This window comes from Oxyura jamaicensis, chromosome 5 (assembly GCF_011077185.1).
Source record: "Oxyura jamaicensis isolate SHBP4307 breed ruddy duck chromosome 5, BPBGC_Ojam_1.0, whole genome shotgun sequence".
Taxonomy (NCBI): Eukaryota; Metazoa; Chordata; class Aves; order Anseriformes; family Anatidae; genus Oxyura; species Oxyura jamaicensis.
Genome location: NC_048897.1, coordinates 2,620,039 through 2,642,258, shown reverse-complemented (window position 1 = coordinate 2,642,258; position 22,220 = coordinate 2,620,039). Strand labels below are relative to the sequence as shown.

General features: G+C 38.2%; 1 protein-coding gene across 5 annotated transcripts in view; it reads right to left on the bottom strand.

Annotated features, from left to right (window-relative positions):
- Nucleotides 1–22,220, bottom strand: part of FUT8 (fucosyltransferase 8) — a 105,335-nt gene that overhangs the window by 75,033 nt on the left and 8,082 nt on the right. For 2 of the 5 annotated variants that reach the window (XM_035328239.1, XM_035328238.1), the window contains exon 3: nucleotides 4,284–4,364. The gene's annotated coding sequence lies outside the window, so the exon portion shown is untranslated. Of the gene's footprint in view, nucleotides 1–4,283; nucleotides 4,365–21,768; nucleotides 21,928–22,220 lie in introns of those variants that run through there. The other 3 variants (XM_035328237.1, XM_035328240.1, XM_035328241.1) reach the window with 3 other exon arrangements.

The following is a 22,220-nucleotide window of genomic DNA, read 5'->3' as shown; positions in this document are numbered from 1 at the left end:
CAGATGTTACTTTGGTACCCTCTTGGTTTTAAAAGATATCAACAGCTGCTCACAAGGAAATGTTTCTAATAGATTCCAAACAGAGATAGTATGAAACTGTCATCACAGTTTTTGTGCCAATCACAAACTCACGTTGTGGAATCTCCATGCTTGTCCAAAAAGGACTGGGCCTTGAGCAAGCCGCTCTAACTGGAACTGCAATTGAGGGGCTGGACTAAGAGGAAGTCCCTTGCAACCAACATGATTCTGCCATTCGTGCATGCTGAAAAGATCTGTAAGGTTTACATTATGCAGACAGAAGCATAAGGCCTGTAGCAGGAAAAACGTTAGTAGCAGACTTCTTCATTTGCAAAACATTTATTTTTATATAAAACTCATCTTTATCATTAAGAGTTAAGTCCTGAAACTGAGATAGGCAAAGTTACTGTAAGTGTTGTTATTAAGATCAAAATGTTGAACTGGGGGCTTTGCTACAAATATGCATACAGATTTTCTTCCTACTTCAATAAATTGGTTTAAAAAAATATCAAGAATATGTTTCTAATAAAAAAGCCTATTTAAAGTTCAGCGACTTTTACACATTTTTATACAGCATGAATGAAGGCTAATTGCTCCAGTCACAATGCTTTCTGGAATTCACGTTGAACTAGGTATTGTTAGGGTTAATCTAAAAAGCTTACAGGGCAGCGGAAGGTATTGTTTATTCAGAATGTATTCATTCTGTCTCCAACAAAATTTGACATCACACAGACTGATCACTGAAATCCAATAATCACTGAAACTAAATTTTTGCATCAGAACCGTGCACGTTGTCTGAGGAAAGGCATATATTTTACTACATACATTCCATCTGATTTATACACTTAAATGAGAATGACAGATTCCCAAATACATTGATCAAATATTTAGTCTATGGTTGGTAACTAGAATACTAGAATAAGCATATTAAATCTCTGAAATGAGATATACCTTCCCAGACTTTGAATGACTAATAGCTTTTTTCTAAACCCCTTCCTACTTCCTACAATTACTTCTGAAGACTAGACCTCAGACCTTAGCATAACATGCCCAGCACAGTCCATTAATATTGTACACAGCAATATCACCTCTGCTCCCATCTATCCTACTGTTGTTTTATTCCAGAATACTGTCTCTAATCTGTAAATGCAGTCTACAGTGTTAGTTTTAGGCTTGGGATCACACATTTGATTCTATCCAAATACAAGTTCTTCAAATAAGCCCAACTTACCAAGCAATTTAACAGTGATTTCTTCCTATTATTTAGCTCCCAAGAGCTAAAAAAGACAATGACCAAGAACCCACACACTAGGCTGCCTTAAAGGAACCTTCCTGAGGGTGTGAAAGTTCCCTGCTTACTGACACTTTTTTGGATTCATTAAGCAATTTTAATACAGTTAGCATGAATTACAACAAATATCTTCAAGAAAGATCAGTCTGATTAGTAGTAGCATTGGGATCCATCTCAAATGAATCACCCTGTAAGTAGCAAGGCATTTCATTTTTCTCCTTCCCTTTAGAACTAGGTTATTTCTACACCTCTACAAAACAGGACACCAAAAAAAAAAAAAGCCACGACTGAAGAGCAAAAACAATTAAATGAAGACCTTTAAGTTAACAGGGTTCTACCAGTTTCCAAAGAGTTTATTAACCACCAATTTAATAATAAAAATATAGACACAATAAAGTACAGAATTATCAGGATAGTATGACTACATCTTTCTTTAAAAATAAAGAAAGACAAAGTAACTACAGCATATTTTTTATATTGTGGATGTAACCTTGGCATTTGTCCACACCTGGCAGGAGCATTTTTATATTCTTCCACTTTTCTAGCTGACAACTACCAAAGTGAAGTCACAAAGAACAGGTCATTGGGAATGTTTTACAGAATAAAGAATTTGGAATGGGCTCAGAAGGTAGATCCAAATATGCTATCACAAAAATAAGTTCAATTCTCATGTTGATACAAGTTTTCCTCCGTATGTAAGATCCAAATGAAGACTATATGCTGCGTACATATGTAGGTTTGTGACAGACAGACAGACAGACGTTTGGCAGGAAGAAGTTAGAATAGTACAACTGGTCATATTACCAATGATATTTGGAATTTTACTTTTCAGGCACTATAGAAATATTAATTTATAGCCAAATAGCATCCACTAGGATAACTTCTCTAATCCCGCCAAATTCACAATTAATGTGTAAGATCTGAAATATATAAATTTAAATTAGGTGCATTCAAGATCAAAAGTTACTTAGACCCTTACATGAAAATGTTTCATCAAAAAAAAAAAAAAAAAGCTGTATAAAAAGACATATAGGAACATAAAAAGCTGTAAACCAAGATATAGACGAATCGCTGTGTTATGAAATTATACAACATCATGTACAAGGGACCAGCCAATTCTGATAAGAAATGAGGTTTGCAGGGCTCATGCAAGTTCATATGTATTTCTCATTCATTTCCAGGGCCTGGAACACACAGATATTTCACATTGTTTTTGGGGTAAAGCAGAAGAGGGAGGAAGTGAGGGAAGGAGAGCGAGCACATTAATGCCTTTCCAGTTATCCGCTAACAGTTTTTAAAAATTATATTCCCCATGTATCATTGTTTCTATTCAGTACTGACAGATCACTCCTACCAACAGCAAGGACTGGGAAAGATCTGGCAAGATTACTCAGTTCTAGTCTAATGCTATGACAGAGGCTGTATCTGTTCTACTCAAAAATAAAATCGGCTATTTCTGATGTAGTGACTTTGATACAGTCTTTCCACAAACTGCTGGACAGATCTACTAACTTGCTGATGCCTAAAGGGTCAGGTTATGCTCCCACGCTCATTGCTCCTACCTGCACATTCTCATTTCTTCCTTTTCACCATTTTAACACTTTCTGAACTCTTATTTGAGCTGATCCAACTTACTAAGCAAGAAAAAAAAAAAAAAAAAAAAAAAAGTCGCCTTTTTGCTGGGTTCGTGAGATAAATCAGTTCACAAGCAGGAGCCAGAGACGAGCAAAATGAAGTGAGAGCTGGGCTCAGGAAATGGAAACAATGTCTTTCAGCAACAGCACTGACAATGGCTAACCCAGTTTCAGGAAACCTAACTGGGTGCTTGGAAAGCTACCTCCATACTCTTTGTTCTGTCCCGGCCATGAGATACTCAGAATTATGTCTTTTTTTTTTTTTAAACCATCCATTAAATTCTTAAGCTATCAAAGTACTTCAAGAGTTATGACTGTATAAATAGATCATAATTCAAAGTACTTTAGCTGTCTTCAGATTAATTCACAATCATTACTGAAGTTGGATGAACAGTAAAAGCATCTCATCTGCAACAAATTTGCTTTGAACTAGTTGTCTAATTTGTTTAATTTTGAAAGGTCAAGAAACTTTCACAACATTATCCTTACCATAATTCACAATATTAAGGATAGTGATCACAGCAGTCTTTTCTACAGTTGCATCAAAAAAGAATGTCATAACATGCTTGGGTTCTAAGTTCACAACTCAGTTCACATTTCAGTGAAGTTTACTTCACTCTCTAATCAATTTTCAAAAAGAAGAGTTACTATTTTAGGATTTATTTTTCATTATGCATCTATTTAAATTAATATTATAGCACCTGCATAGACTTTTAAAAGCATATGGATATGTAATATTAAGTTTTGAATACATGTCACCATTTGAGATAATCTAGCACTGGATTTAGAATATCGCAGAGCACACGACAGTTTCCAGCCACAGTGGCCTAGTTGCTCACAGTTCTCACAGAGAAACCTGAGAGAATCAGGCATGTGCCTCCCTTCTGCGGAAGTATTGCTTATCTATGAGAAATGCATGTAATATCTGCAAGTCAGATAAAGATGAAAGGGCCCAAGAATACTGCCAACTATGGGCTTTACACATAAGGCAGAGGATACATAATGCATCTATCAAAGAATTTCACTTTTCAGAGGGGATAGGAAAAGAGGAAGAGGGAGAAAAATGGGTTCTGTGAGAAAAGGAAGGTGAAACAGGTGTCTGATTGATCCAGTTTATGAAGAATGCATTTTTTATGTCAGATTATTGACTAAACTTGGTCAACAAAACACCTAGCAATGGACCTGACCTCTCAACTGCGAAGTGTGCTTCTTCCAACTGACATGCATTTACCATCAGAAGGGTAGCTTTCAGTTGTTACTTAAGTAGCACAGCTCTTCATCTAGTTTCTTCACATCTAGCTATTGTCTCAGTGGCAGCAACATCAAAGAGAAAGACTTACCTACCAGCAATAATTTTTGTTCAAATTGATACTTTCAGGGACTCTTCTTCCTCACTTTCATTTTGAAGCCTAGTTAATTCTCTGAAAACAGAAGAGGAAAAAAAGACCATTAGTTTTTAATCTGTGTTTTCATCCTTTATCTGCTACATGCAGTATTTAAGAGATGAATGTAAATATTCTTATTTTTTAAATTGCTCAGTTTTACACAATTTGCGATTAGACAACTGACACATAGCACAACTCTTATGAAAACAAATTAATACACATCAACAACAATATTTTATATTGTGGTTCAACAAAATAGCAACTGCTTGCTCTATTGCCAAGAAAAAAAAAAAACAAAGGTTAAGTATAGGCCTTCAATGCGGCTGGGAAACAAATTCAGGAAGTGAGAGGGGAAAAAAAAAAAAAAAAAAAAAAAAAAAAAAAACAGTGGAGTAATTCTTAGGATATATATAGACAGGCTTTAAAAGAAAAAAAAAATGCAAAAAAAAAATATATAACCAAGATCCTAAAACCCAATGCCAGATGCCAAAAACTAAAATAGGAAACTACTCAAACATTTGCTACAGGGGAAAAAATAGGCTCTACCTTTAAACCACATGTAAGAAAACTAAGCTGTTCTGTACTACGTACTTATGTTCGTACATAATACACACAGACTGTACAAAATAACACAATATATTTTAAATACAATCTTAGTTTTGGCTTATCAAGGCATGGAGTTACTACATCACGGTAGTCTTGCTACTCCAGAACAGTTGTATACCACTGAATGAGGTGTCGATTGCTGGCCATTTAATAGAAAAAGCAATCAAAAGCTGCAAATAGCAGACTCTGAGATAGCGTAAATTGGATATTGAAAAAGCTAATTTATGAACTTAACTTCAAGGAAGGGAACAAAATTGCGGAAGTTAGCAAAAAGAAAAGTAAATAGGAAACCAATTAGACTAACAATAGTACTAGGAATAGGAGTGAAGAGAAAATGATAAGTGCTTCTGATAACTGTGTTTTACTGCAGTGAGGATTCTGCCAAATTAATCTCATTTTTGATTGAAAGTTATTAAGTGATTTTATATTTCTAAAAGAAGTTCAGCAACGGTACTGTCAAATGAACACATTGAACTGGCAACTAAAAAACTCAAGCAGCAACAGTGATAAAAAAAATCAAAAATAAAGAAAGGGCTGAATTCTTTTTTTTTTTTCCATCCATGCAATAAATTATTAAAAATAATCTGCACATACAATGTCAGAGCCCATGAACTTCCAAAAATTGAATGCCTGGGGGAAACAGTGAGATGGCCTATTTTCATTTCCATTTGAGATTGATAGTTTCAGTATACTTCAGCTAAGGTGGCACTCAATAAAAACATATAGATTTTCCCATGATAAAGAATCTCAGAAATCCAAAGCAAAACTACAACAGTTACCCCACATACAAGCAGTAACTACAGGCTTTTAGCTTTACAGTAAAACTAAACTAGTTCTTTTATTGCACCTCTCATCAAATCAGTTACATTGCCTGTGTCACAAAAATGGAGAATTGAAGCTGTTGGCTAGAGGGCAGTTGGCAAGCCAAGCACAACTGAGTATGAAGACCACCTGTTCCAAGAGCTGCCCCTGTAGGGGAGTCATTAGAGCACAGCCCAGACTGATGGTTAGTACTAGTTTCATGAGGCATTAGGCTGTATCTTCTTACAAGTCCATATTTGCAACTCCAACACCAGGTACAAAGCAGCATACTACATAAACCACACAGATGGAAACAAAGATTTAAGCAGATTGACTCATAGTAAACAAAGCGGCAATGTTAAAAGTTCATGTAATGAAAAGAATTATTAGTAAATTTACAAGTTGATCCATCTATAAGCAATAGAATTAGAGGCAGTCCAACAAAAGGCCAGAGTCATACCGGGCTGGACACTTCACCACACCCTACAAAAAGCTGCACAAAATTGTCAGCTGTGGTATACTAAAAAAGATAAAAACAGACTGGAACAATAAAAATGAAAAATGTATATATTTCCATCTTTTTTTTTCCACACAGACATACAAATCAACATAAAGTAGCTACTTAACAGTTCTTGACAAATATTGCAGGAAAAAAAATGAAGTTTCAACGTACTTTATACCTCTGCTCCAAGCAATTTTTTCCACAATGTAACTCCAAAAACACTACAAAACAGTGAAATAAACTGAGTTGGTTTAACATGAAGCTGTGCAGCCTAGCTCCACTTAACAGATTCTATTTGTATGGCAATAACATTTTAATTTGACTTTTGCGTACTGTTTTGCAGCCACCTATGCACTGGTTGTAGAATGTTTTTACAGTCCATAACCTCCTCAGAGTAAGTTGCAAAGTAACAAAGACTGTACTAAAGTCACAGTGTACAAGACGAGTATTTTTTTTCTATCCATATATCTATTACTAAGAGGAAAAAAAATTAAACCCTATGTTTAAGATCATCATAACTAACATAAAGTGACTATCTGCTCCCAGATTTCCTTAGGAAACCGTGGAAAAAAATAGCCAGCCTATTCTGTCATTCAAAAGTTAACAGCTAGCCAGAAGCTTACAATTTGCCAACCTGATATTATTAATACATCCTTGAAAACCAATCTTTATAAAGTAATACCCACAACTATTTAAATAATCTTTGCATCTGCTGTTCAATCACCTTGGCAAAATTTACAAACATCGCGAGATGAACTGGACAGAGGTGCCTTCCAGACAGGTCTGCCCCTACCCTGCACACACCTTTTTGTGGATAAAGATCATGAAGCGACCTCACCATACGAAAACTTTGGTTATGTGCCTGATTCTGACTTCAAATTGCTGGTACATTGTACCTACTTGCTACCTTTTATTAAAATGAATCTATTTATAAAAATATATCCTTACAAGAGGTCCAATACTAAGCTGAATCCAATTTCTTGCAATACAAGAACCCATTCAAAACAAAGTCCAAAACACTTTTTCAATACTTTTCATGTAATTTGAATGAATTTTAAAAATGCACAAAATTTGAATGTACAACAGCAAGACAGCAGAATTCAAGGATGCCATCTATGCCATGGGTCCCTGCAACCACAGAATGTGTTAAATATTCTCATCACCTCATGAATACAGAGGAAGAAAAAAAAAAAAAAAAAACACTTCTGTCCTCTCTTCTCCATCCTACTGGCAAACTCATTTAAATTTGAATGCAGACACCAGACCCCCATGCCAGGCCTGAACTATTTTCCCACTACTACAGCAAGAACCAGACACCTCAACTCAAAATCCCTTTGGTCAGTGGCAAATTGCCTCTGCTTCAGACAAAGATGGATAAAACACCCAAATGTGAACTATGCACCAAGAAGGAATAAACAAATAAATAAAAATTCCCTCCTGTTCCCTGCAGGCTACCAGTGGAAGCCCTGAAGAACAAAGTATGTAAAATTGGAAACATTATGACAAACAATCAAATCTTTTCTCAGCTGTGCTATCCTTCTCCAAAATTTATATTTTTCTAGAACTAAAAAATCTCAGATGTATGTCTTTAATTTTTACCTCCGGGATCAACTTTACCACCTTAGAGTCCTACTACATAACTGTAAAATAGACCATCTTGAACCCCTAAGTTTCTCCCTGCTACTATTTTTTTCAAGACTAGACTGATTTTCAAACTATTTTTTTTTTTTTTACTAAATTTATCCCTTAGATGCAGTTATTTTGTGTTATTTCTCTCTCCCATACACTCTAACACTCAGCAAAGACTATTGTTACTTCTTTCTAGGCTTTGCTTGCCAAATTCTCTTTCATTCTCCTTTACGAAGGCAAGTTCAACTTTAGCATAATCACACTAAATTCTTTTCTTTCCTTGATCTTTTGAGAGACTCAGCCTTTTCTCAGTGTGACTGATCAGAGCTATATACCATGTCCTAAATGCAAATGAACCAGTGCTTTATTGGCTGGTCCTAACAACCTTTCTAAATGCTAGAAACCACCTCATGTGGCTTAGAATCACGTTACTGCTGCAAAGCCACATCATCCGAGAAGGAAACAGATCAGGAGCTGGGTCATACCACAGCCATCTATCTCTGATTAGCAGCCTACTTATGCCAGGAGCTCTTCTCAGCACTTGAGTATGTGAATTTGCAATTTTTTTTTATTACTATTTTATTTTATTGAACTTAAACCACTGTTTATAACTCCAAACACATAAACAATCTACTAAGTATGATAATCCTATCTCCTTGGCATTTCAGAAGCAGTCAGACCAGCTTTTTAGCAAGGTCACTAACTTGCTCATTTCAGTGTTGGCTCTATTATTTCAAGTAGCTGGCAGGGAAGTGACTAAAATGATGTTAAGAAAAATATTACATAAGAGAATCAATTTATTCCAACAAAATCACTAAAAACCAGAACAACAACATGAGCTACATTGTTACATTGAACATTTTTTTCTACTTTTGGTAAACAAAAACAAGGAAAAAATTGTTCCTCCTATAAACCAAGTGAAGCTCCAAACAAGCGCTTTCAAGTTTAAAATGAGAGAATGTTACTTCAATGGTGAAACATTTATTTAGCTGAAAAAAATGAACTTAATTTCTCTCACACCCATCAACCCACCCACCTGTCTGATATCAGCTTTAGTTGCTAACACTAAGTAGGTTTCCTTAAACAAACACGGAAAGAAAATAGAACCAAGGGGAACAGAGAGAAAAATAATCTTTATATGGGTAAAATAATCTTTATATAAGTCTAAGATTCATTACTGCTAAGAGCTAAAGAAAAGCTAGAATATACTGAACCCACAATATTTAAGGATTCAATCCAAAACATCTAACTTATCCAGCAGAGAGGATAAAGGGTCTCAGGAATTAGCTGTTATGCAGTGAAGTGTACGGAATTCTTTCCGCTGCTCAGTTTGTAGTAAAGGTTCCCCTTTAAACAAGCTTTGACTACTGCAGGTTTGAGAAGGACATAGAATTGTTTAACAAAATTCTACTTTAATCAAACAAGATGCAGATCTGGAAGCATTATATTCCCCAAGTCCTCAAAACATGCCTAAATGACAAGGCTTTCCTCGCTTACATTCTCCCCTTTTCAGGTAGAACTTTGGCACATTGACTTTATTCTATGCCAGCGCTGTTTTCAATGGCACAAATAATAATTAGGAACTGAGTTCAGTATCAAATTGCTTATCCTTATTGGAAGAAAACATAAATCAGATGCTCTAAGATATAAAGTCACTTCGTGATACCGTGATATCATAAATATAGAACAGTCAACAAAACCGATACAGTACACAGAGCGGTATATAATTAACACATTTTTTTCATGAAAATATTTAAGTGCCTAATAACTAAGTTATTGAACAATATCCCCAATACTAAAAACATCTTTTAAATATTTGCTAGGCATCGGTAAGTCACCCTAAATGAAACAAGGCAACTGGACACTTTATAGTTTTGCTATGCTCTTTTCCTGCTCCTCTTTTTCAAGAGGCATTTGGCCAGTCACTTGACTCATTTTTCCCTTTTATTTCAAAAATAGATGGCTCTCACTGACACATCACAACACTCCCAGAAGGGAGTGCCCCCACGCCTAGATTTTTCACTCTACGAAGTTTCACGTATGCTGTAGTGATATTGCTACTACATTACACACTTGTGTAATGTTACACACATGTGTAACACAGATTTCGTGAAAATTAGGGAAAAGGCAGGAAGCACTGGACCCCTCTTAGCTCACTCAAATCCAGGAAAACGTATGTTGTGTTTCATTTCCCCAGAGTTCCACTTCTTCTCAACCATGTGAAGTGCCATCTGTGCTTCCCAGCCTGGCAAGCTAAAAATCTGCTGTCATTCGTATCACCAATGAGCAAACTAAAAGCAAAGACTTCCTTCTTTAATAAAATAAGAGGGCTTACAAATGCTAACCTAGTTCTCAACTCCAAAGTGAGGAGTGGAAGCATAGTTAAATGATCATAGGGAAGGAAAGACAGCAAACTGTAGACTGTCTTCAGAGTTTTCTTGATCTCTGTAAACTAACGATATAAAACTATGGAGAATAAAACAAGAGCTGGAAACCTCAGAATGTAAACAAAAATATCACTCAATTGACAACAGGTTTAGGGGGATACTACATAAAGTTAGAAGGCATAGTTGGCTTAGAAAGGACAGATATAGCTAAAAAAAAAAAACAAGTAAAGCAAGAAATTTTGTCCTGAATATCTAAGGTTTATACATTTGTCCTGAGATCCAGACCATAACAGAAGCCAAACATTCTGAAAGTCAACACATAACGTTAAAATAAGAATGTTACAGTGATGAGGAGCAAAGAAGAAGAAAAGTTGCCAAACAAGAAAATTTAAGTGGATGAGGGAGAGGTGGTTTGTTTCTTTTTGATTATATTTTTCTTTTAGACAGCTAGCAGAGTCATTCAAAGCACCAGAGTTAGTATTAATGAACCACAGCATAGGGCTTTCAGGAAGCAGAACACAGACATAGCTGAAATTACTTCTAATTAGTAACTGGGTTGACTATTGGTTTTGTGAAAGCAAATCTAAAAGTCTGCATCAATATACTAGTGCTTGAAACTTTCCCAGACACTGAAATGCAAACCATCGTGCTAGAATAAGCTCCAAAATACTTTTGGTAAAGGCCAACTGCACTCTTCTAAATAGCCCTTGGGAACACTCTTAGGGTTATCACATAGCCAGGAAAACTTCCAAGTGGTACTATGCATGCAACTACCTGCTTTGAAAGCCGAGAGATTAACAGAACGAGCAAATCTCATTCCATGCCAGCTGTCCTCAAGACCAGACAATGGTTCACTTTATTAGTGTTGATGCAGCCAAAAGGGATTTGAAATGAAACCAGCTTAAGAAAATAAAAACTAAGTGCAGATAAACCTTGAAGAGTACACAAAACTAAGAAAAGGGAAAAAGTGCAAAAAAAAAAGAAGCAACCATTTTCAGAGATCTAACAACAATTCAGAAACAAGGACAATGAGAGAACTGTCCCTAAACAAAGGCTACTGAAAGAGAAGACTGAAAAAAGCTGTCAGGAAAGCCAAATTCAGAAAGATCTTAACTGAGAACACAGGCACCATGAAGAATGAACAAATGCTGAAATGTTGGCAAAACCCATTGTCTTCAAATAAGGTCAAGAAATTCAGTAAGAAGCAAACCTCTGCTTAAACCTGAGGAAGGAAATTATTTGTGCAGTACAGCCTCATGATTACTTGTTATAGGTTACAGTTATTAATTCAAAATAGAAGGCCTACCCTCTAAAAGGGAAGGGTAGGAAGACAAAGTTTGACAGTGACAGCAAGAAAAAAAATCTAAGATGAAAACCAGCAAGCTTCACAGAGGAAGAAAGTACCATGCAAGTCACTCAAAAATGTTAAATCAATGCTATGTTAAATGCAAAATGTTAAATCAAATGTTAAAAATGCATCAAAAACTGTAAGCCAAAAAAAAATATTGTTTTTCTAATTTTGTATTTATATATAAAAAGGTAGTGGTCCTTGGTATTAATTATAAGGAACTATTTTAAACTGTGGGGTTTGACTCAGCCTATCAAACTTAAGATATTAGGGAGATAGCTCTTTTAAAATTAATGCATACACACCTTACTACCCACTACAGAGACCTGTTATCCCTACAAATACCAAAGCATGCATTACTCGGGAAGTTAACACATGAGGCAAGTGCCAACAGAACTACTAAGAATCCTTTATTGCATATTATAACAATTCATATAGTAGCAGATTAGAAGAAAAATAGCATCATATTTTGTGCCATAGAGGTGTTCCCTCTTGCTTCCTCTTTTCTTTTTCTTCCTTTTTTAAAAAGGTAAGTAATTCAAACCTGCTAACAGTGAGCCCACAGTTTGATATTGCTATGGAAATTATACCAGGAACTCGTATACATAGTAATACCCCTACATAATGTCAGCTTTCACTTTAAGTTTTTCAAACAATAACCAAATAAAAATCACAGCACTTTATTCCAAAGTCTATCATCAAACAGCTTCAGTGACTCTACTTTTATTAACTGATTAGTCAAATAGCAGTAAGGTGACATTAACAAGACTGAGGTTAACTCTACTGCTGTGATTCAGAACCATCCCAGCAGCTGTGCACATTTCAAATATGGTATCAATTTCATATTGCTGCCATTGCTGCTCCATGGGAAGGCTATGAACAGCTGCCAGCAGCGTTCAGCATCCAAGAAGCTGAGAAAAAAAGAAGAGACAACTACTCCTTCCCTCGGGGCTAGACAGTGCTGCAGCTTCATGTTTATCAGACACATGCTAATAAAAAGGTAGATGCTCAAAAAAAAGTCGAGAAGACTATCAGAGCTGAGACTATCAATTAAGATCAAAGAAATGGTCAGAGATTTTTAATAAGAGACGGCTCCACAAAAACCTGAAAGACCTTGTCAAAACTTGTTAGGTAGCTGATGGTGCCCAATAATGAAGGAAGCTGAAAATTTTTATTCAATATAATTCTGTTAACATGAATATTACACAAAAATATGAAATTTCTATGTTTCAGTAGAGCAAAAAAAAAAAAAAAGTACGAACTTCAAGGAGCCTAAATGTTAAGGGAAAAAACATGTACTAATACAGGTTTAATTTCAGAGAAGTTTCAGGTCTGTCAAGTTGCTCATTTTTGCACAATCATTTTGTGACATACCTTTTCCTTGAATGTGCATACCAATAAACAGACTAAACTAGTATGATATTAAGAAAAAAATATTACTAAATGTATGCATGAAGGTTCCTCCTGAAGTGCTTCTGCTCCTTTCTTATTCTCTTCTTTTACTATCCATTGGACAATTTTGCATTCCTCTCTTACTCTTTTGATGCTTAATTTTTGAAGGAAATTTATAGAAAATTATACATCTTTCCTAGTTACTGCTAAAAAGCAAATATCACCTTCAAAGTTACACGTTTAGTTTAATCCAGCTGAATCTTCTTCTCTCTTTCAGTCTGCAGTGTATGAAGCTCCACAAGAGTCTTTCATTCACTCCCAAAACAAGTAGGTATCTGTAGCAGCGTAGGTTTCCCTGCACTACCCAGTGACTGTGTTACAAACTACCTTAAGTGACCTGTATTATATTAGAGGATAATCAGCTTTTATACAGCAAAGAGCTTCGTAAATTACACCAATCACCTCTGTTTTCCTTTATAACAACTTTTTCTTAGCCATAGATCATCCTTTCCTATAGCAGTCAGGAGGCACTGACAGAGGCATTAAGACAAGGTGGCACTCAGCCACCATGGAGGAATACAGAATTACGAAATTGGGTTTTCTGCTAAATCCTGATCCCAATAAAAAAATGGTCAGAAAGAAAAAGGTAGTATATAGGAGAAAACAGGGAAGAATGAAAGAAAAAATATTGAGATGCCACCTTAAGTATGATGTAAAAGCATGTTTTGAAGTAGCTTTTACTATAAACACAGTTTTACAGAGATGCAGTTTGACAACAGCGCTGTCCATCATTGAACTCATTAGTGAGCCTACTGGATAAGGAAGGACAAACCTGTCACTATGCCTCAAAAGTCTGTGTCAGGAAATAGAAAGTCTAAAGCTGAAAAGGGCTAGATAAAAGATAGCTGAGAGACAAAACATCTTGTTGAGGCCCAGACTGATTCTTCAAGAACCGATGGCTCCTCTTGCCAAATATCTTCTCTCCACAGTACACATGCTGACCAAGTGACTCTCAGCAATTACCCCAATATTATAAATACCACTAGAAATCACAATGAGAGAAACAATATTCCATTTCAGTTTAAGCAGTCCAGCAGAAACTTTTCACACTGATATGCACTACTAATACACTCCAAAAAGTCTTTATACTGATTTTCCTTAAATACTGCCATACTGTTTTTGTTTTGTTTTTTATATTACTTCATGCTAACTGTGCACACCTGGGACTGTTCACCCTCATAATACAGTAAGGTCTTCACACAGCACATCTAAGCACAGCTGAAGAATTCTCAGATGGGAATTCACAGTTCACAGCACATTTTTCTCTATAGTTACATTTAACCTAGCATAGTACTAAAAAAAAAAAAAAAAAAGGCCATAGTCTAAGGGAACCATTGAGCTCTAGATACCCTTCAACACCAAGCGATGGCAGTTAATAAACAATATTTTTGAGCAACAACCAAGAAACGAGCTGTCCAAAAGAGCATTCCATACATTTTAATTCCAAAGCACTTACTATTTCAAAAAGCACAGTTAAGGCTATCATCTCTTCCGATAAGAAATGTCTAAACCAGATAAAGAAATAATCAATCTACCTGTCGTTGCTTCTGCCGGGGAAGTTAAAAAGCTTAAACAACAATACTACACATTTGCAAGAGACTTCAGGAGAAAAGCTGCTACCAAAGGTTATCAATCTACAGATCCTCTGTTTATGACTTGGAGGAGCACTTGAAAAACAGAAATGGTGCAGAGTACCATTATGAGAACAAGCAATTCTTTACTGCATTAGAAGCCAGGTCAATGGAATACCCCTCCATATGCCCAAAACTGTACCAGCTGAAAATGCTTAACCTGCAGGTGCCACTGAATTACACCCACTATTCAAACTTCTCAGCAGGAAACAACAAATCTTCATGAACTCCCAGGATACATCCTTGCTGTCTAAAACAGTGTGAACATATTGCAACATTTCATATCAGTGTCAGGAGAAAATATATTTAAATAAACTGTGAAGAAGTGTTTCCATATTTACATTGACTACATAAACATTAAGAGAGTCAGAGGAAGGCTCCTTAGACAAATCTTCACGAACTCTCGAAACAGCACTCAAACTAATGGGATCCCAATTCTGTTTCCTGTTTTTCACATTTATTTTCAAAAATAACCATGCAATTGATGTCTTGGTTGACACTTCTGATGGGACACTAAACCATATCTCCACCCACTAGCTGAGATTTTCAGAAATAAAAAGTTAGACAAATCTACAAAAACAATAAGCCATCAAGATCAATCATTTATTTTCCTAATTAATTGGTAGACACATTCAAAATTTTATATGGATGTCTTCACCAACTCGGTATGACTTAGGTATAGGTCATAATTATATTTTCAAAATATAAACAACATTCTCAAGTAAAAATACAGAAAGCACTACAATTATGTCTTCAGATAAATGAATGAGATGCCTTCATTTCAAATATTAAGTCCCATCATTCTACTTCCCTCAACAAGACAGCATCATGCCTGCAGAAATGCCGTACTGCTCCTTACCAGCTCCCTACATTTGGCAATAGCTGTCACTAGCTCTTGAACAATTCACTTGACTACAACCAAGAGGTCTAACCTAGAATAAAAACTTTTTTACAGTGACTATAGTAAATGACAACATGATAGGAAAATCAAGTCTTATTACACGATAAAATATTTATCAAATATTTTTCCAGCAAGAGCAAACCATAAATGCAAGAAATATCAAAATTCTGTTACACATTCAAACCTGTAGCAATTACATGCCAAGAGACCAATACTCAAGAGGGAGAAAGATCACCATACTACATATACTGCAACAGCAAAAACTGTTCATTCTCAACTACAGAACCATCTAATGTGTGAATATCCATATGGACTGTCAGAGGAAGTTGCCTAGCAAACACCCAGAACGAGGCTAGATGTCAGTGTAGCACAGCATAGCAGAAACTCATACATATTTTTCAACTATATTCCATATTTTATCATCATAAATAGAGGCAGGGAGCTAAAGACAAAGGCTCTGGGCAATTTTTCTGAAAGTTCACATTTTTGAAAGAGGTCATTTGCTTCTTGGTCAACAGAAACCTCCCCATTGGCAAAGAGTTTAACAAATAAAATTATGTAATTGAATACACTGATAATGTAGCAAATACATTTTCTAAAAAACTAAGTTCTATGAACCAGTCAATAAGCAGCACGTCACATCTTTTTGCTTTACTACATACATACACACAAACACCTCCAAAAAATTGAAAAGAATCTCCAAAGAGCTTGAAAAGTGCATTTGTACTCATGAAATCAGATTTATCATAAAGAGTTATAACACTGTTCAAGTTCTATCTAGTCAAATTGTGGTAAAGTTCAAGATAAGAAATTTAATAAACCGAAGATAAACATTGGGGGGTTCTTGGAATAGAATTCTTAGTTGTTTTACAAAAAGCTTGTGGAAGAGCAATGCTTTGAAGGAAGATTCTCACGCACAGCAAGCCAGAATTAGCTTCCATAAGATATTCATGGCAATATTCTAAGGCTTCTAAAAAGAGTCTTTACCTTGCAAAATTAATAATGTCATGGTGATATGCATTGCTATTACTGTCTTGCAAAAGAAACTTTCTAGCATTACAGAAAATGATTCACCTTAACATTATAAGGTTATGAAGCAAACAACGGTGTGGGGGATTTAGGGGGGTGTCCTAAGCACTACAGTTTAGCACATACAAATAACAGGGCAAAAACTTCAGAAGAGGATTATTCAAAGACTTCCTTCAAGTAGTATCTCATACTTGAACAAAAATAAAATAAGAAAAAATAAAATAAAAAGATCCCCAAGCTAATTTAATAGTAGCTACAGACAGTTCTCCTGATTTGCAGCTCTGTAGCCTGAAGTCTTAAAACGATTACTGGGCTTCTTGCATCTTAGGACCGCTTCTCCTCCTTTATTTGTTCCCCATCCCTCTATGAAGACTTGGAGCAGTGGAGGGAGGGAGGTTAGAAAATAAGAGAAAGAAACCATAATTATGTGATAGAACTAGTATATCATGTACTGGGGAGTAGGGGAGAGTGAAGGGGGTGAAAATTGGTTGCAACTGATTTAATAGATAGTCTGAAAATCATCACCTTGAAGTGATGCATTATGAGCTGCATAATATGAATTAACTTATCTATCATGACAAACGATCCAGAAACATCACCTGTTTTTAAGGCTACCAGATAATACTCTACAGAACATTCATTTTTCATTTTCTTTTAAGTTCTCAAAGGCTTTCCATTATGACCCATTCTGTGCCAGGTGTCCATATCAAAGCTGAGCTCCTTCAATGTTTTCTTGTTATATGAAACACTTTTTTTTCTTCCTTTCCAAAGAAAGCTATAGAAAGCTACACTTCTGCACTACAAAAGGTTATCTTTTCCTTAAAAAGTGCTTGAAGGTCCACACGCATCTTCCTAAGAGACAGCAAAACGTATATCTTGACATACAAATGATGCTTTTGTCAAGCTCACTGTAACTTCATTGTTATTTTGCTTTGATATGTTATAGTTAAGCCACCTACACATTTTCTCTGTACTGACTGCGTTCCAGCACAAGGCCCCTGGGAGCTACGCATCAGCAGTTTTAGACTCATATGACAACACAGGTTGGAAGAGGCCTCTGGATGTCCCACGTCCGACCTTCTGTTCAAACTCAAGTCACCTATGAGATCAGACCAAGTTGCTGAGCTTTATTCAGCTGAGTCTTGAAAACTTGTAAGACAGAGGCTGCACAGCTTCTCTGAGCAACCACTTCCACAGCATGACTACAATCATGTAGAGGAAGTTCTCCACCCAGTCTGAGCCTTCCTTACTTCAACTTATGACCACTGACTCTTGCACTCCCACCATACAGCTCAGTAAAGAGCATTGTTCCATCTCCTCAGCAATCTCCTCGAAGGTACCAGCAAGTTGTTGTTAGATCCCCCTGAAACCTCCTCTTCCCCTGTCAAACAAACCCAGCTCTCTCAGCCTCTCCTCAAAGGGCAAGTGCTCCAGCTCCCTAACCCTCCTGGTGGTCCTCCACTGAACTCACTTCAATTTAACCAATCTTCCCTGTATTGAAGGTCCCAAAACTGGACAAGGTACTGTAGATGTGGTCTAACAAGCCCCAGTAGAGAGGGATAATCCCTTCCCTCTATCCACTGGTTGTGCTGTTCACACAGCCTGAGATGCCGCTGGCCTTTTCCTGCAGGGGCATGCAGCTGCTGGCCTACATGCAGCTTGCTGCCCACCAGGACCCTCAGGTCTTTTCAGCAGAGCGGCTTCGCAGCTTGCCAGTCCCCCACCTGCATCACTGCAGGGTGCCCTTCCTTCCCAGGTGCAGGGCTCTGCATCTGTCCTGTCAACTACAGTTGACACAGTGAACAAAATCTTGAATTTAGGATGCAGAGCAAGTCTGAGATAGGTGAGAAGACTGGTAGGAAGAAAGAAAAACTCAGACAAAAGGCCACATGTACAAGGTGCTTTTGCTGTATTAATGAACAAGATGTTAAAAAAAGTGTAAGCAACACTATATTATACAAGTACTTTGCTATATGTGCCGCAAATATTGGCAAGCATGAGGTTAGTAAGATAGGTACTACACAAAAAGAGAGGGGATTAATATTGTCCTGGAGGATTCAATTTTCATCTGGTTCCTCACAGGCAAATTCTCTTAATGAAAAGAGTCTTTCAACGGGCACTCAAAACTTTTGACTTAGTATCTTGGGGCTAACTTTACAGCAGCTCTATATATTTATACTTGCAGTCTAAATCAACAGACATCAAACTACAAATCAAACAGTGAGATCTTTTGTAGCATAGCCATTCACAGATCCCAGTTAAGTGATCTACAAAAAAAATATGTAATAAAGAAAAGCCAGGTTATTGTTAGTACCTGGGAGACAGACCTTCATGAGAAAGCATGCAAATCATTTAAAACACTGGTAGATTCTGAAAAATCATGTCAAAAGAGCCCTGGATTGGGTATTCAGCATGAAGGGACATAAAACATATCTCCAGAGAATTCTGTGAAAATGTTTCTAGTGAAACATGCAGGCGCTAGAGACTGAAGGTAATGAAACAGTAAAAGAGAAAATTAACAAGGTACAGTAAGAAAAGCACATAACAACTAGTAAGTGAGGCCACATATTATTTGGGACCAAGAAAAAAAGATACCATGATGCACACTGAATACAATCTATGCCATTCTACTCCATATACTAAAAGAAACATTGTAAGGAAAAATGTAAGGAAACATTGTAAGGAAAAATGCAACATTTAACCACATATTTACAGGCTGGGTTACAGTTTTACAAGTTTCTCTGGCATTTCATGATTTATGAGAGCTTGATCTTGCAACTTCTAACTTTGAAGACGGTTGTTGTTGCATAATAGTAAACCATACGCATGATTTTCCTAAAAACCACACACATTATCTGCAGGTTATGTTCATCCTACAACAGATGTATATTAATGCAATCATATATAGCATGCATCATCTGTGTTTGTTTTCCTTATTGTATTAGGAAGCATAATCTCTGACCAAACAGCAAGCTTTTGAATGAGTCCAGAAAAAAATGAAGTCACATTTTGCTTTGACACTAGCTCCCCCTCCAGACCAGCCTAACATTATAGTAATTATTTTTTACTTAAAATTCTGGTTTAACAAGATTTAAATACCTAAGTCCAAATCTTCTTCACCTTTATTCCCTTAAATTTCAACGATCAGATAAAAAATAATTTTGTACATACATTTTTTACTGTGCATAAACTCCAAGACTAGAAAAATCATTCAGTTTAACACAGATCTGATAGATAACGCAGCAATTCTATACAGCCACAGAGAGACAGGAGTGGACTGAAAATACAATTTTTCAGGTTAATCCTGTGAACAGTCTGTAATATCTGTAACACATGCAAACTTCCCTGTACAATCAAGCCTCTGTTTGCAAAGCCACAGATGCCAAAACAAAAGGAAGTCACTATGTGGTTTAGTATTACCTTTGCTAATTCACTTTGTATTCCAGCAAGCACTGATAACACTGTTTTTCCTTGTTCTAATATTAGCTAGACCTAATACCTTTTAAGTTGCTCAGCTATTGTGTCTTGGTTTGTTTAGAACTTTGCCGGTTACAAGAGTATAAGAAAAAGAGAGTTACTACTTGCAGCCTGACCTGCTGTGCTTCTCTGTTGTCAAGCGTCCTGGCAGCAACATCACTGAGCAAGTGAATTTGCATGATTTGACATTCCAGGCTGATTCCTACTTCCCTCATTACTGAGCTGCTTCCTCAGAAAATATGAATAATTGATTGTACATTGAACTTGAAAAAAGGTTGTCTCATTATGTTTTGTTGGGAAAATATGCAAACTCTGCAATATGATAGTTTGCACAGGTACAAATAGGTACGTACCCCACCTAACACGTATATAAAACCCTAACAAGTATCAATAAAAATTTGGTAGCAAGCATATTTGTAATAACCAGATAAATTGATATTACTGGAAATACATCGAAGTGTAGTCACTAATTTATAACTTCTAATAACTAGCTCTCTTTAATAATGGAAAGAATTATAACAGAGCCTTCTGTAAAACTGCCCAAAGCAAGAGCTACGCAGGCAATGCTGACTTTTTTTTCAGCTGAGACTTCTCCAAAGTTTTTGATAATTTACACTGGAAAATAACTTAGAACAAAAATTGACTAACGCTAGAAAAGCCAAAAGACCTTTTCATGCTTAAACACTCTTTCTGAAGCATTTACTCCATCAGCTTTCAATTAATGCCTAGATAACGAGACATCAAAGCTCTGCATTTTGGGGTAGAGGAAGCATGTGTGTGTATGCATACATCCGTGTCCACACGCACACTGTATTTGTCATACAGACCGTGAAGAACGTTCTAAACATTGGCTGTTTCCCCCATCCACATCCACATACATGGATGACGGGGCGCTGACCACGTTATGTTACCGCAGGGTATGCCGTGTGCGCTGCGCACACTGAGGCAGGTACTGCCCCAAGGAACTCAGTCCTTCAACAAGCAACACGTCAGCCGCTGTCTGTACCCGGAGGCTGTTTGGTACAACCTGGACCATGCAGGATGCAGCAGACGCCACCGAATAATAGGGTGAAGTAAGAAGATGCTGAGTGCGATCAACAGTATCTAGCTTGCTCGCCGCTGCGCCCTTTTCTCTGGTCTCTGCCTACTCAGGAGGGTCGCAGCCTTTGGAGAGCACCAGGGGTGCGCACACACGTGTGACAGACCCGAGCAGACGATAAGCACAAACTTGAGGAAAAAAAAAAAAAAAAAAAAAAAAAAAAAAACAAAACCCCACAGCAGAACAGCACAAGGCGCTGAAAAGCGGGGCAGGTCGGGAAGAGCCGCGAGCCGGCTCCGCACCCCGCACTTCCCCGAGCGGCCCGGGCCGTGAGGCGCGGCCCCGCCGCCAGCAGCTCAGCGGCTCCCCTCAGGCGGCCGCGGCCCCGGGGATGAGGGGACCCGGAGGCCGCCCATCGCCCCCCGCTCCCCACCGGGCTCCCCACGGGGCCCGGCCCCGGCCTCCCCGCTCCGCCCGGCGGCCCGGGCCCCTTGCTCAGGTGCGGGAGCCGGGCTCGGAGCTGGGGCCGCCCCCCCTCAACCTCCCCCGGCGGCCGTTGCTGAGCAGCGGCGGCGCCAGGCCCGGGGGCTCGGCGCCCGCCTCCACCGCTCTCGCCCCCGACCCCCGCATCCCCTTACCCGAGGGCCGAGGCTGCGGAGAGACGCCGGGGCGAGGAGGAGGAGGAGGAAGAGGAGGATGGGGGGCGGGCAGGGGGTGGGGAAGGGGGGCAGCGGGGCGCGGAGACGGAAGCGCGCAGCCCCGAGCGGCCGCGCAGCCCCAGCCCCAGCCCCAGCCGCCGCCGGACTGAGAGACGGGGCGCGAGACGCTGACAGCGCGCGCGCGAGCCGAGGGCGGGCAGCGCCCGCGCCTGACAGCGAACGAGCGGGGCGTGCGGCGGCGCGCGCGACCGAAGGCTCGCGCGCGCGCCCCCACCAGGGTAAAGGAGAAGGGGGGGGAGAGAGAGAGAGAGAGAGAGGGAGGGAAGGCGGCCTATGGGAGCGCGAGCCGGCCTCCCGCTGCTGCCCCAGCGCTCTCGTCATGGAGCGCTGGGAGCGCGCATGCGCCTCGCGGGCAGCATCCAGCCCCCCCC